The sequence below is a fragment of the Homalodisca vitripennis genome, chromosome 4 (genome assembly GCF_021130785.1).
Source record: "Homalodisca vitripennis isolate AUS2020 chromosome 4, UT_GWSS_2.1, whole genome shotgun sequence".
Lineage (NCBI taxonomy): Eukaryota > Metazoa > Arthropoda > Insecta > Hemiptera > Cicadellidae > Homalodisca > Homalodisca vitripennis.
In genome coordinates, this window is record NC_060210.1 from 164,137,914 (window position 1) to 164,151,225 (window position 13,312).

The window sequence follows — 13,312 nt, forward strand, 5'->3', positions numbered from 1 at the left end:
CCTACAGCAATTGCAAAATTGTGTATTTGGATTGAATAGCTCCCATGGTTTCAGTAACATTTGAACTATTTTAGGCCCAATCTAGAGGAAGTCTAAAGCCCAAACTTATAGCTTTCATAGTGAAAGCACTTGAGGTGTAATACGATAGGGTCCTATGACATTAACAAAAAGAAATTATTCATATACGTATTACGTATCAGGTAGTTACCTATTTTTCAGTATTCATAATAAGAGGACCAGTAATGAAGCACAATTTCGAATAATTTTAATTTCAGGTTTTCACTTCTAGTTCAAATTAATTCTGTTTCTAACGCAAATTTTAGGTTGCTATTTTGTCCTAAGAAAACACTATATGCTTATTTATAAGTTTTTAATGATTTTGATTCGATACAGTACAGTTTTTTAAATTATATAATCAGAGAAATTGTTATTTATAACAAAACTCAAATCAACCTCAATAATACTATAATGACACATTTAGATACTTACATTATGACATTTGTCAAACCATATGTAAATATGAGCAGTCAAGTACATGTTCTTACTTCTCAAATCCATATTCGCAATATCATACTATTTCCTCGGCCCAGTCTAGACATTGTATTAAGTATTTATATACTTTAATCACTATCAAATTCCTTATCAGTGAGAAATGGATGCGATGTCCTCTCAACGGTTTCCGGCATTAAAATTGAATTTTATGGCTTTGTGATTCCACTTGTTCCCACAACGTCTAAGGGAACCAAACTTAATACCTTACATAAACATATTTTCAATTTAGTAGGCATCCATAAATAGGTAAAAACTAGAAAATATTAATTGATTTGCCTTGTTGCGACGATGTTTAAATAAAAAGATTTGTTATGTTTTCACTCTATAAAAACGTAAACAAATTGAAAATACTGGTTAAACTAATCAAGCACCCTGTTGTCATAATTCAATGTTTACACAAAAATGATTACATTCATACAAAAATAGGTAGTTTGTTGATGTTTATAGTTAGAGACAAAAATAATATTGAATAAACATTTGATTATTTATTTTAAGTTAATAATGTATAAAATGCCTTTAGCATCTAACATAAGCGATACAATTAATAAATCTAATAACATCTATAAAAACGAGTGTTTCTCTAATTTTCAAATAAATTTATACGGTGTCGCTCATATATCTTAAGTACTTGAAGGAAGATTAAAACAATGTAAACCATCAGTTAATTTATATAAATAAACATTTAAATTTAAAACAAATGTAATCTACAACTTAGTTTATTTACAAGCATAGAATCATTTTGTTCACCTATATCTACGAGTAAATCTTATTACTGATAAAAATTGGATTGCAACCACTCATAAAAACCAAGAAATTTCACCAAGCTGTCCTTTTAAGATTAATTAAAGTTTGTGTACGGCTCTTATACATTTCAGCTGGTGAGTTTATTTGTAATTAATATAATTAAGTATCATAATTATATTTCTGTTTTGTTTTAAACTGCACAATGTACATGAATTTTCCTTGTACAATTATTAAGTGTTGTATATTTTACAATCAATTAAAATCCGTTGTGTATCTGGAGAGAGTGTTTTGGTTGATATGATTAAAATGTGATTTGTACAACTATTAAATATACCACATTAACTACTGAAATACTAGAAAAATTAAAAAAAACGTGTTCACAGTCAATTATATTTCCACAGGAAATTACAATTTAGATTCTTTTTCTAATAAATGAGTTACATTTTAGTGATATAACTTAGTCGTTTCAACTAAATAGTTTATATTTAAAAGTATTTTCACTCAATTTAAAATATTAAAGCAGCGATTGAGCTTTTTTAAACTTTTTAAAACATAAATCAATACATTCCATGCATGTATTATGTATTTTATGATTCATGTATTATATTTCTTACTTCTGAGATGCTAAAATATTGCTACTGAATTTATTTTGGTTGTGAACTTATATTGTAAATTATTTTATTAATAAATATAGAGAATACAATTTATTTTAAAAGCGATACTATCTAGAGGTACTATTTTTCGACCACTATAAACTGGCGATAGTGTTAGATCTAGGGTCGTTCTAGCCGCTGTTATCACTAACTTTACCTGGTTCATGACGTTTGTTCGCTGCACTGGTGACTTGACTACACTACTTTGATGCCTTACTGCAGTGTGTACGTTTTTATATAGTACTGTCACCATTTAGATAGTTGCCACTTCCCTTTCACTCTTTGTAGCCTCAACATTACTGTTTACTGAGTCCGGACAACGGTCCGGTACTGTAATTGGCTCTGTGCGAGACTTGTATAACAAGACCTCACATGGGGTCATTACCAGAGATGCTAGCCACACCGGTGTTGTTCTCTGCTTCCTGCTATCTTTGCGATGAATAACACACCAAAAGTCGGATCTGTTGTTCTTTTATGCAATATTTTGGGATTCTAGTGTTTTCCATCATTCTTCATTCAGTTCTGCCAATATCAGACAATACAGGTAAATAGTCTTAAGTGCGTTGTTAGATATTTTAGTGTGTTAATTATTACTGATACATAATCATATTTAAATAAAATTTGAGTAAATACACTCTTTTCATTATAAATTTATAAAATATACTTTTAACAATATTTTTATAATTTTTCATGAAAAAGTCTAAAGGGTCTTCAACACCCAAAACTCTAGTTGATGGCTATTAGAAAAGTAAGTAAAGCATAAGCATTTGTTAAATATGCTTTTAACTCAATTTCAAGCTGTTACCATTTGTGAATTTCTTCAAATATATAGATATTAGAATACATATTCTCATCATAATAACATAGGAATGATTTTGTCTCTCTAAGACCTCTTATAAATCTTAAAATTGGAAATTTTGACACTTACTCCTATGAAAATTAAAACCTAATTAAATGTAAAATTTAATTTTTCTACGACATTTTATTTCAAGCAGGTAAACTACTATGTCATTAAGTGAGTGCAACCTGTAGCTTTAGAATACGGTATATAAATATAGTCATGAATTTGAACTGATGTAGTAAAGATGTTTCCAATAGTTTCATATTTAGTTTAACTAATGTTTCGTAAAGACATCATAAGATCATTTTCAGACCTTACAATTCTTATGTTTGAATCTTATTGCCATTTTATGATCCAAAATTGTGTAACTAGAGTTTAAATACGACCATATTTTTAAATTGTGTGATATACACCGTTATAGTCTTTTTGTGTACTGATTATAGTCTGCATTATATTCCTGGTGTTGGCGGTATTGTTACTGGTTAACGACAGCGTTTAAGTCGCTGTGAGTAAAAAATTTTGTTAATAGTATTTTATAATAAAACAAAGTTTATTTTGGTTAACTAGAGCATTAATAATATAGAGATAATTCCAAATGAGATTAAGAACATTTTTATTTATGTTATTTTCGTCTTTTTAAGGCACCTTCTTAGCCTTGATACTTTTACTGTATTATGTATTGATAAATACTTCTATTGATATTACCAAATGGTTTTTAACAGTTTTCGATTTAATGAAGTACTAAATAAGGGTTTTTAAATACGGTAAATCTACATTCCTCTTCTATTTTAGTTTTTGTACTTTTTCATCTTTTTAGCCCCATTATATAATTAGAATTTAATAATACTGTGTGTGCGGTTATTAAGTTACTTATTTATAATGATACTATTCTGAGTTTTATATCCGATTGAATTAAATACTAAATAAGGGCTCCTAATATCAGTATATTTCCATTTATTTTCTTAACTTTTTTTATGTCAAATGTTCAAAAACTTTATCAAAACATCCTAGTGACATTACGTCACAAGAGCGTAGTATTGTTATTTAAGGTAAATAATAAAACAAATTATAGCAATATATTATATTTAGGGTTGAGAATAGGAATGCCCATAGTTATCAGTGATTTCTTCCTGATGGCCGATATTGTTATATTCTTGAGTGTGTTGCTCCTGGTGATGTTGGTAATGTTGAGGATGGACGTTGTGTTCCCTGTGGACGACAGCGTTAAAGCCAGTGTGGTGATCAGCTGTGTAGTGGACGACGCGCTTGGAACCGTCCGCCTCCACCAGCTCGTAGCTGCCGTGCACCACATCCCCGTCACGTTCCTCCTTCTGGCTCTTGATGTCACCAGTGTGGCTGTCGTGGACTCCGTACTCGAACTTGTACTTGGGATGAGGGTCATGATAGTCCTCCTCGTACTGAATATGATCGTCGTGACTGACAGTTAGGTGCTGATTACTCTGCTCGTGTCCGCTGAACTGTTCATGGCTGCCATATTGAGGAAGCGCTGAGACTGCAGTCAGGAAAATTATCCTCGCCAGAACTATCTGTACAAATTTTAATACAATTCAATGTTTAAAATTATATTTCAAATGTGTTTTAAAACATTATTACGTTAAAACATTAAAAATACGTACACATTATAATACTATAAAGAAACATAGCACAATTATCCTCAGCTTTTATATAATTTAATGACATAAATTATATAACTTTATGTTGAAATATTCCTTATTGTGTTTAAAAAAGTTAATTACAAGTTTTACGTTTGGATGAAAACGAGGGAAATACTACAAACATATCATAAATAAAAATCTTTAACTTTTGCATAGTTTAAGTATCTTTGATTCAAATTTATTCATATATTCTAAATCATTCAAGAGATTGAAACGTTTCTCATGTTGAGGAAGGTATGAAAACATTTTTGTTATGAAATGAAAATGGCTGTGAAATTTATTTAATAAATTAAGTCCACATACACTGAATAATTACTCTAAAGTAATATGTTTAAATACATTTTACATTTTACAGGCTTATACTGGCTACCCTACGGAAAATTATTTGGTTGATTATGTGTATAGCACCAAGTGAATTATTAGCAGGTATTTTTCAAATCGACAAAACGAGTAAGAGTGAATGAGTAACATTTTTATATAGAACTATATTTGTTACGCATTAAAAGATAGTTTCGTTTTTATTTATAATACAGGAGTTGTATGTATTGCCTTTATTGATTTCACGTCACTTGGGAGAAATGGCTTCATGATTAAATAGTACATTATGTTAACATTACAAGGTTTCATCCTCGATATTAACTATTTTGTTCATAATAACTAGTAACTTATTGACATTTTACAATGTTTTTAATTTCACTGCTGTGTAACTTTACGTAACCAAAATGATTGGTGCCTTTAAAATAATTTGACAAACGAAAGAATAAATTATTTGAAGATGTTACCTTGTATGCTGCCATGGTTAGTGTATTAACTGGACTCGCTGAGGTAATCCTCTGGCTGATGTGTATATATACTCAGTGTGTTATACTGTGAGGATGTTACATCCGCTGCTTTCTCCATTACGTTTGCTCTGGACCTTGACGATCATGTTCCTCAAGGAAGAAGATCCCTGATTGGATTCTGGTGCAAATCCTCTAGTCATCAACAAAATGTTAAATATACTCAGATTGATTATTAGAACATAGTATGATCACCAATTCTTCATGGGTTGTTTGGAAGGTGCAGCTTTACACTATCCTTGTTAACCTCTGAATATAAAATTAAACTAAATATTTTTAACCATTTGTTTATGCTCAGAAATGATGTTTTCGCTCTTGTGGAATCTCCTTCACCTTTGTGTTGCCATGGATCACAAAAACCATCATACGGTAAAATCATTCTTTTAACGGAATATTAAACGCATATTAACTAATTTAGCTTAGGTTTAAACAAGAACATTTTTAAAACAAAAATAACAACATGCTGGACATTTTTTCACATACCTTTTTATACAATTCTTAATCATAACAAATATATTTCAAATATAAGACAAAATACACCTGCATGAGTTTGTGTCAATAATATAGACATATATAATTGAAAAGAATATTTTTTATACTATGCAAATTAAAATTCCGTTTAAGGCGCTAAAACCTGATCTAGCAATATAAAAGTTTCTAACTTGTACGAAAAAATATAAATATTATTTTATGATCAATGTTTTATAATATTATATTTTGTAAATAATTGTAATCACCTGGTTAATAATTTTAATTTAGTTTTGGTTCACACTCTTTTAATAAGTACAGTACGTAAAAAAAATCCATTTTTCTTTTCTGAATCAAAGTGGGAAGTTTATTGAAGACTCATTCTTGTTTTCTGGACAACTTGTTGGACTATTTGATATTGTGGAAGATATGAAATAATACGTATGTAATTTCAATGTAACGTGTAATGTTCTATCAAGATTTAAATATGAGTTATAAGTTTTCTAAAATATCTTATAATGGTAAAATGACCTTATAATGTCAATGAACAAAATATTATATTGACGATTGAAGGATTTTGAAAGAAACATCTTTGTGGCAAAAGACTCCTCCAAAATAGTATTCAGTACAAGAGATGAATAAAGAACCTCACAGTTATTATATTATATTATTATTATATTTAAATAATATTCTCAAAAGCGTAAAAAATAGACGTAAGACAGATTGATGAAAAAATTAAAATTTATAAACTTGAAAAAAATTGGAATAAAGATTTTAATTTGTCTATAGCAAATACTATTACATATGGAATGAAAAACAATCTAGTATTCACTCAACACATTATACGTATTTATTAGTGTTCTTACTTCTATCATTTGCTTGATATTATGTGCCTATTTACATTTAACATTTATATTGCACATATTATTAAAAAAAAACATCTTGTCCAAAATTAACTGTATTGAGATGTTTTATGTACTATTTGTTTTGTACAATGTTTGAAAATATTAAATAACATAAGATCCATGGGAGTGTAAAAGAAGATCTATTGGGACATAGAAATGAACCGTTCATGTTTTTTTTTTTATATATATTTACTACTTTAATATTCTCATTAAGCTCAAACTTATGTATAATTAAAATTTGTATAGGGATTTAGTTCCAGCACTACAAGGAACCGCCAATCCACAATATCATACACCCGTTATAAGTTACTCATACATTCATTGTTAATCATCCTATGTTTTGGATAAAAAATCTGATCTTATTAAAGACTCCCTTTTACTTGTGGGGTCTTTACTACGTTGAGTGTCATGAACGTCAAGGTCCATTGCAGTGATAATGGAGAAAGCAGTGGACGCAACATCCTCGCAGTATAACACTCCAAGTATATATACTCACCAGTCAGAGAACTGATCCAGTGAGTAGCATCTACACCAACCATGGCAGCGTACAAGGTAATTTTTAAATTTTTAATACTTTATATTACAACCTTTTGAAACTCTATTTGCACTGTACCTTATCTGATAATTATCGTTATTGCTGCTATGAATAAATCAGATAACAAAGAAGCAGGAAAGATGCGTTGTCATTAACATTAAAATTAATGCATCATTGACCAATCCATCTTTCTTAAGAACCCTTCTGTACTTAAGAACTTTATGTCAAGTGCCATAGTATTTAGTTTAAAACTTTAAATGATAAACTCACTATAGTTGTATTTATATTAAAGAAAAAAATATATAATCAGCTATCCAAATTACTGGCAACATGATTACATTAGTTATAAGTAATCCTGAAATTGTAAAAGAATGGAAGAATAAAACGTCCTTGTTTGAAGGTTATTTTTGACGATGGAAGGATTGTGAAGGAAACAGGATTTTTCCGGACATTTGCCATCGTTCAGTGAAACAAGAAATCAGTAACACTACGTTTCGAGATCTGCAATCTGATCTCTTCTTCAGGTAAAGAACTAACCTATCAGTCGTAGGTGGTTAGTAGACGAATGTAGACGTATTGTGACCTGTATTCTGTAGTTCATTTTTAATGATTAGTGTTGTGTATAGTTTTTTTTTATTAAGTGCGTGTTTTTAGAGTTAGTGAAGTTGACAAACAACATGGTGGTTGTGATTCCTGACTTAGGCGTGCCGCAACGCTTTAGTATGATTTGTTTATTTTAACCTAGTTTGTAATTATGTATTAGGTTAGTTCTTTACCTGAAGAAGAGATCAGATTGCAGATTTCGAAACGTAGTGTTACTGATTTCTTGTTTCGCTGAACGATGGCAAATGTCCGGAAAAATTCCTGTTTCCTTCAAAACGTCCTTATCATAAAATTGCTGTAATATAAAGATACAGAGATATTTTAAGTAAAGACAGTAGTTTATATATAATTTTATACATAAATGTAGAAACGCCCTTACCTCTATATTATTTACTGGTTAAAAGCAGTATACAAAAGTCAGCATATCTTAAATGAGGGCATGACTTGTAATGTTTTGTAACTTTTTAAAATTTGCCTTTTGTTAAAATTTTTTATTTGGAAAGTTCAATAAAATGACGTCTTATTTTAAAGGTAGTTGCAATTCACCAATATGTATTCAATCTCGGTAATTGTAAAAGAGATATCGCGTTGAAGCCACCCCATTGTATATAAAGAAACTACACATATATCTCAGTGTAGATAATAAACTAGCTGACTTACAAATCTATATAAATGTTTCAAGTAGGCAACCAATTTTAAATGTACGAATACTTCATGAATACATGGAAAACTTGTTTAAGTCGATGATACACAGTTGTTTCTCAATAGTATTAGTATGTATATGTATTTAAATTATTTTAACGTAATAACTCTTTAAAACACATTTTCAATATGATAAAAACATTGAATTTTATTAACATTTGAACAGATAATTCTGGCGAGGATAATTTTCCTGACTGCAGTCTCAGCGCTTCCTCAATATGGCAGCCATGAACAGTTCAGCGGACACGAGCAGAGTAATCAGCACCTAACTGTCAGTCACGACAATCATATTCAGTACGAGGTGGACTATCATGACCCTCATCCCAAGTACAAGTTCGAGTACGGAGTCCACGACAGCCACACTGGTGACATCAAGAGCCAGAAGGAGGAACGTGACGGGGATGTGGTGCACGGCAGCTACGAGCTGGTGGAGGCGGACGGTTCCAAGCGCGTCGTCCACTACACAGCTGATCACCACACTGGCTTTAACGCTGTCGTCCACAGGGAACACAACGTCCACCCTCAACATTACCATCATCACCAGGAGCAACACACCCAAGAATATAACAATATCGGCCATCAGGAAGAAATCACTGATAACTATGGGCATTCCTACTCTCAACCATAAATATAATATATTGCTATAATTTGTTTTATTATTTACCTTAAATAACAATACTATGATATAATGACGAAGTGACCCAAGAAAGTGTGATGAAAATGTTTCAGAAACAAAAGTTCACAGAAATGGAAATATATTATTTTTAAAAGGTCTTAGTTGGTGTTTAAATTCAGTCGGGAATCCTTTAATTATATCAATATAAGTATACAACAATAATATATTACTAGGCTGCGAATACCGTTTCTTGTACCCTATACAGCAATATATAAATGGATACAGGTTTTGTAAGGAATAATATAATAATATACAGAATAATACTGTATTCGTAAAATTAGAGAAATAAATAAACTCCTGAAAAGCGCTAAATACTTGAGAGTTTCCACGATCTTTACATGACGAACACTGAGTTCGATGATAATGCATGTCAATTTATGGAATTTGGTTTAACTCTGACAATGTTTATGTTGGTCTACTGGGTAACTATGATGGTTAAGGGCAAATAGTAGGATATATAAGTTTTTAAACAAATTGAAATATCATATGACATTTAATCATGTGAAATTTTTTCATATAGATACAAGAGAAAAAATAATATACTGGAGAGTTAATGTAATAAACTCTTACAGAGTAGTAGCCTACGTTCATTAACCCCCCGGAACTTATATTATTTGAACGCTGCTATAAAACATAACTTAATGAACAAATATGAATGTATTATGTAGCAAGATATTTCTAGAGAGGTGCTATATATAAACTTTAAATTTTGTATGAAACTTCTTTTCATAATACAAGAATGAGTTCTATGTTTGTGCATGTCCAACCATAGAATTTAGCAGAGCACCATTCAAGCGTATCACTCAGTAGGCTGACACAATTTCTATTTTGTCTGTTAGGGGATATAAAAATATCTTATCCCTATATAATTGTCAGACTGTCTATCTGTTCGAAGGGCAAGTCGAGAATGAAATGAGCTATAGTTTCCAAATTGTATGTGCAACCCCATCGAAGCCCGTAGCGGTACACGTGGTGTGGAGTACACCTACTTTGTGTATTTTACGACATGAAGGTTTGTTAAATGATGAAGGTATTACGTAATCGTCATATTATTTTCATGCACGTCGTTGAGGTTATTTTTACCGTCGTTTTGATCATGCATAAGGTTGATTAAACATGATATTTGTAAATTTGTGAAGCGACAGGACATAAGACTATAAATACAGTATTAGCTAAAATAAACAGTACTGAAATGGTAATTTTTTATTATGGTAAACACAGTAACATTACATATAGATTTTACCAATAAATACAAGTCAAAAGAAGCAAAGTCGGTTAAACTAGGGTATTAACATGTTCAATATGACCCTCGTTCAGTTTGAGGCAACACTTGTACCTTTCTTGTAGGTTTTGCATCATTTTTATGAATAGGGGTTGTTTCATTCTCCTAATACACATGGTTATTTTTTATTTGAGTTGAACGATGGTATATGGTGGGTCCTCATGAAAAATGTTTTCTTTCAACATTCCCCAGACGTAGGCGTCCGGTGTTGTAAGATGGGGAAGGGGGCTGGATAAGTAAAGTTTGCTCTAAGGGAGATGGGACGGTTGCCAAAGGTTTGTTGGAGGAAAGCAATGTTGTTAAAGGCAGTGTGACTGGTTGCGCCATCTTGCTCGAACCACTGTGAATTTAACGGCAGGTTTTGTGCACGTCAAAATCTTCTGAGATCTCTCACAAAACGATCAAGAATGGCCCTATATCGATACTGACTTACAGTAAGTCTCTCCATTGTTGCCTTCAAAAAAGTATGGCCCCTTCCTACTATACCCCTTCCAGACACAGCGCACCAAATGGTTACACGCTTACTATACTGTGGCCTCTCTACAACAATGTCAGAACGTTCAAATCCAAAGGAAACGTGTTGTCTGCTTGTTTATGAAACCATTACGGTGCACATGACATTCGTCTATAAACCATACATGACTCAGAAACTCAGGTTCTTCATAGCATATTGCTAACATTGAAGCACATTACTGAACTCTGGCTAGTTTGTTTCTACAGTTCAAAGGTTGTCCAGTTTGTATCCTGTAGGGAAAACCACCAATGTTTTTGAACACTCTTCGCATGAACGTATTACTAATATTCAATTTAAGAGAAACTCGCATTAGGCTTTTTCGGTGACTGTAACACTTGCTGCAACACTCTTCCGTTGTTTTAATTTTTACAGAGAGTAGTTGGGCGACCTGAAAAGCTCTTTCGCTGTGTCAAAACACTACCTTTTCTTAGAAATTTTTCCACAACACTAAGAATTACACCATTACTAGACATTTTTGTGGAAATGTTCCTGAAAACGTAATGCAGTGTATGACTAGCTTGGCCCATCCGCACGTCAAATTCCGTATGAGCGAAAATAATGCTCTACGATAAAAACTTTCTCTACCGTTTTTAGCACCAGCGTCTGGTTTTCGACTACTGTATCTTTGAGTCTGTATAATACAAAATTTGTCATGTTATAAGTTATAAAAAAGTGTTACACAACACTTACTTTATAAAACGTGTGTAATATATACAGTTGTTCTGGCTGAGCTTCAGCGAAGCCTATCACTTGTGGACCTGGAAAAATGTCGTGCTTGTCTTTTGCCAGATAGACGTCCGCATAATATCTGTAAAATGAACTGTCATATAGACATGACACTACGCGTAATGCTTCTTTCTATATGAGGAAGACTGACTTGGATGATGGTGCATGTCACTCCATGATATTTGGTTGCGTAGCGTTAGCGTATATCTTTACAATGATCTTATGGATAATCATGATGTCACGAGATAGTAGTAAAATAAATACATTTGTAAACAAACTTAATATACCCATAAGAAAGTCAAACATGTTACATAATAACTGCTTAACTATTCTAATACATGCAACATCATTTTATAGTGAATTGGTTTGTAGACTTATATTATTTAAACACTGATATGAAGCCCAGCTCAATGAAAAAATCTGAATATCATATGGAAGGATATGTCAAGAAAGATTTCATATATAGACTAAATTTGGCATGAAACTTAATTTCTATATGAATGGATTATATGATGCAATATTTCCATGTCAAGTTATTTTGTCTATACAGACAAAAATATACCTTGTATACACAGGGTACATCGAGAATAAATTGAGTCGTAGAGTTAAATTTTGAATGCAACCTTAGCGAAGCCTGTTACGACACGTGGTGAAATGTACTTTTACCTTGTACTTTTTATCTCTCAATGTAGAACACAATTGTATGGTAAAGATAATATAACTCTCAGTACAATTTTAATTGGCTGAAATTAACCAAAGCTTAACACTCGAGAGGGTGGATGTCTCGAAATTGACACCTATTCAGAGTGTCCCAGAACTCTCTATCAACCTTTTTAGGTTTTATTCCTGAATCAAAGACAAACCAAAATTCAAAAACTTTCAAAAACTCAATAATCACCCGAATATACGCTATTTTGTTTCACTCCGTATGCTGTCACACTTTCTCTTTAGTCTGACTTGCTTTTATGTATGATTGTATGTCTTTGTATCTACCCCCAGGACATCTAGAGGATGGAAGTAGCTATATAGATTGGAAATCTTGCATGAAACGTTAACGAAGCCTGTTACCCGACATGGGGCGTGGCGTACTCTTACAATTATAATCAAATCTTATAATCAACACAATTATTTCTCAGTTGGTGAATTGCATGTTTACACTTGTTAGATTTGTAACGCATGTGAACGATATATAAATAAAATTTGTCTATTATTAGCAATTTATTATATAAACTCATAATTTAATTGAATATGTTTATAGGAGTTGGATTAGATTTACAGGTTTAAGAAAGGAATTAGATAAAAGGAATCAAAGTGTTGATTATTATGATGTAAACTGAAGGGATCTTTAAATGATATTGAATTAATCGACTACACGTCTGTATGGAATTGTAAGAGATCAAATAGTGTTCTATATTGTTAAAAATACTGCTATATACTAAACTAACGCTTCTGGCCGGAAGATAAAAAGTATTAACATATGCTTAAAATTTCAAGTTTCACTGCCAAAACTATAAATTACTAAACTATAAACTAGTAATGTAGTTATAAATCGTATTATAAAAGTATAGCCACTATTAAATATTTGCGTAGGTACGT

General features: G+C 31.5%; 1 protein-coding gene across 3 annotated transcripts in view; it reads left to right on the forward strand.

Annotated features, from left to right (window-relative positions):
* Nucleotides 1–13,312, forward strand: part of LOC124360510 (neurobeachin-like protein 1) — a 545,778-nt gene that overhangs the window by 105,233 nt on the left and 427,233 nt on the right. The window lies entirely within an intron of this gene.